This window comes from Chanos chanos, chromosome 9 (assembly GCF_902362185.1).
Source record: "Chanos chanos chromosome 9, fChaCha1.1, whole genome shotgun sequence".
NCBI lineage: Eukaryota > Metazoa > Chordata > Actinopteri > Gonorynchiformes > Chanidae > Chanos > Chanos chanos.
In genome coordinates this window covers 41,098,559-41,102,573 of record NC_044503.1, presented here as the reverse complement: position 1 = coordinate 41,102,573, position 4,015 = coordinate 41,098,559, and the positions used below count along the sequence as shown (strand labels likewise).

The window sequence follows — 4,015 nt, the reverse complement described above, 5'->3', positions numbered from 1 at the left end:
CCTTCTCTCTCTCTGCTTTTGCGGCGTGCTGCAGCATGTAGCTTCGTCCTCACTTCTCGCGATGGCGTTAGGTGTCATAGTAGTCATCTTCATCTACAAAGTATTCATTCATAGCAGTCGGACTCTCTCTCTGCTCCACAGCCGCAAGTCTGTAACACACACACACACACACACACACACGTACACACACACACACACAGACACACACACACACACATACATACACATACAAACACACACACACACACACACACACACACACACATACATAAATACACATACAAACACACACGTACACACACACACACGCACACATACATACACACACACATACACACACACACACACACACACACACATACATACAAACACACACGTACACACACACACACACGAGAAACATGAGTGTTTATTACAGTTCTGTGAGTATGGTGTTGTAAAGCGTGTTGTTAATAAAATAATGTTCTGTAGTGAAGGTTAACATTATTATTACTCGGGGTTTTGCTCTGTTTAGTGCTGTATGTTCATGAATAAGACTGTGGTTCAGTACCCGTTGCCCTGGAAGTGGTCGTTCGATGTGACCGGTTGCCTCATGGTTCTTAACCAACGTGCTCTCCTCTGTAAGGGAAGAAAAAAAAGGTTGTTTTTTTTAAATCCATCTTCTATCACTCCTTCTCTGTTTTATCCCTCCATTATTCTACCCCTCCCTCGGGGTTAGACTGTCCCAACAGTGCTCCCTCTCTCCACTTCCCTCATTTCCTCAGTGACCCCTGGTCTCAATCTCTCACCATCAGTCGTTTGATCCCATAATGGACGATGATAATTAGGCCACCCAGAACCACCGAGCCGGCTGCAACAGCAACCCATATCCACCAACTCAGACCTCGAAAAAGCTTTGTATTCTTTGGCTTGCTTTTTTCCTTAGGACTGACATCTGACAGAACATAAACACACACACACACACATACACACACACACATACACACAGATTAGCTCATCATTCAATCATATCGCCTCTCATTTCGGCTGTTTAATATTGTATGTACTGATATTTGTGGTGTTGCCTCCAGGACTCCAGGGGGCGCTCTGGTGGGGTTTCAGGGAGTGTTAGTCTCAGTGCATACCGTTATTACCAGGCGTTACTGGATCATCTCCATTCACCTTCAGAGTGACTGATGCTTCTAAGATTTGATGTGTGTTAAACTGAATCCTGCAATTATACTTTCCCTCATCCTTTTTGTAGACCTGGGAGAGAGAGAGAGAGACAGAGAGAAAGAGAGAGAGAGAGAGAGAGAGACAGAGAGAGAGAGAGAGGGACAGAGAGAGAGAGATGTATTACAATTTCAAAGTAAAGAATTAAGGGTGCCTGATGAAATTTTCATGAATATGAAATATGAATGTGAATATCAATCTGAGACTCAAAAATTGGCATTCAAGCAGACTGTGAACTGAGTGTCATATCTTTAAATCAGTCTTATTCAGTTTATTTTTATTTTTGAATGGAGGCACATTAGACTTGTGTAGTGGTAGGTTTATAAGTTGTGTGTAAGTTTAAATTGTAAAGATTCAGAATAAATCAGATGACTATGAAACAGACAGGACAACTCGCTCTGACGGAACCTTTAGAATGTTGTGATGTAAACAAGTTCCTGACAAATGATTTGTCAAAGTTTTTGTTAACAAATCTCTATAGCGACTCACTGTTCAGTTGGAGTTCTGTAAAGCAGAAGTTCTAGAGTTTAAAGTAAAAGTTTATAAACCAAAAAATCCCTAAGAACATTTTACAGATGACTACTGAGACTTTTGTCCTTTGTCTTTATGTTTTATGTTTATGTTAATTTCATAATTTTAAAATGAAAACTGGTTAGTTGGTCATACATTGTCGAATGTTGTCCCTGCCCCTAAAAAAAAACACAAACCAAAACAAATAAAGACCAGAAAAAAAGATGAAAATGCTTACTTTCTTCAGAGTCATGTCAAATCTGGTTCTGAGGGTCCTCATGCTGAACTGGACACTTTTGGGGTCACTTCCGTTCCATCGCAGGCCCTGGTTGTCTCTGATCAGTTTCGGGAGGGGGCGGGATGCTACGGCAGGGGGGTCACGAGACCAGTCGCCACCCACCACAGACAACGGGCCCAGATTGGTTGGTTGAATGAAGCAGGGCAGGGTGGCGTCACCTCCCGCCGACACCTCCACTGTCTCACTGGACTTCAGATCTGTCACAGAGAGATCACCATGGCGACCGTCATCACTACTCACAGAGTAGGCTCATTGTCAGCTGACACTGAGGTAGAGCTAGTATAGTCCTTGTATCTTCAACATATTCTATTATTAATATGGTAATTCTTTAATATGATGGCACCCATGTGCTAGTACTGGCTTGCTATGGTAAGGCGACAAAGGTCTCAGATCAGTTCCTAGCTCAGAATTGTGGAAATAACATTTGAATAAATGAGGGCTGTGGCGCAAACGTTTTTAGGACGTTTGGCTATGTTGTGATGGTGAGTGAGGAGAACAGACTCAGATGAAGATCACATCAGCACGGACTCAGCTAATGGGATATAAAAGATACATCTTACAGATGCGCTGAGACGCATCATCAGTGATGTAACCAGGGGTCATTGGGTGTTTCGGGTCTTTCAACATCAGACACCCTCGCCCAGGCGACCCAGCCAGGGTTGATCAGACCCCAGCTTGCGTCCCAGCAGCATTCAACCACGGATCTGCCCTCTTGATCCAAAGCCACCTTGTGGCTTTCTCTACAGCTTCAGTAGCTGTGGAGTATCTGATGGCCTTCCTCTTTGCCCAGTAGCGTAAATGCTTTGCAGCGTGAACGCCCTGCAAATCCTCGGGCAGCATGCACCTCCACAGGCTCACAGTGAGTTTGCCAGCCCTGCCTTCTGCACTCTTCCACAAGCTCCTGGTGTTTTCCTCTGATTCACCTCGTCCATGCGCTCTTCCCAGGGCACTGTGAGTTCCAGCATGATCAATTGCTTGGTGGTCTCTGAGACAATGATCACGAAGCAGTGTTTTTGTTATCTGCTAAGGAGGTGTTCCAGGGATCCTCTTCCCGCACAACGAGGGCAGGAAGGTGTCTCACTTTTGCCCAAGATGTGAAGGTTTGCTGGGCTTGGTAGGACGTCGTAGACAGCTTGGACGAAGAATCCGATGCGATGGAAGTCTACTTGCCAGATGTTGGACCAGGTGATCTTTCTTTGCAGTACATTTTCCCATCTGATCCATGCTCCTTGCTGTCCCATCCCCACCATCCTGCTGGCTCCTACCTCCTCCACGCCTGCCCTCACTTCCTCCTGGACAAGATGTTGCCGCTCTTTGCCCTGGATGTTGTTGACCCTGGTCGCTGGGAAGTAGCCTATGCCTGCATGCCCTGTAACTGTGGATCCCACCAATGCCTTCTGCCTCAGCCGTGACTCAGCCACTTCCAGGCTGCGCTCCATTTCCTGCCTGTTCGGACCTGGATGCCAGCAGATGCCACTTTTGGATCCCTGAATTCTCTGTACTGGAGAGCTTCCCATGTTCGTGTCACCATGAATTCTTCAGCAAGGCCACTGATCGGGAGCTGCAAGATGTTACTGGTGCCATACAGAGCAGCACTGCTCAGACTGTGGGGTAGACTTAGCCACCTTCGCAAGTAGCTGTTGATTTTTCTCTCCAGGGCCTGGACTGTTGTCATGGGCACTGCATACACCAGCAGAGGCCACAGGATCCAGGGTAGTATGGAATGTTGGTAAATCCAGGCCTTGAACCTCCCCGGCAGACCTGTTTGGTCCACCTTGGTTAGCTAGGCCTCGAGGTCTTTGCTGGTTTTCCAAATGGAACCAGTGTCTTCTAAGCTGCAGTCCTCCCGAGGCTCATGACTGGCTGCTCTGTAATGGATGGGATGGCAGTCAAAGATCTTCCCGAGGATCTTGACTGGCTTCTCTATAATGGGCGTGATGGTGGCTCCAGCCAGTGAGAACCAGAACTTGTCCACTACTTTCCCCCTCTTCAGCA

The 4,015-nt window shown here is 46.5% G+C and overlaps 1 pseudogene; it reads right to left on the bottom strand.

The window, feature by feature from the left end:
• Nucleotides 1–3,036: 3,036 nt before the first annotated feature.
• Nucleotides 3,037–4,015, bottom strand: part of LOC115821805 (uncharacterized) — a 21,960-nt pseudogene continuing 20,981 nt past the window's right edge.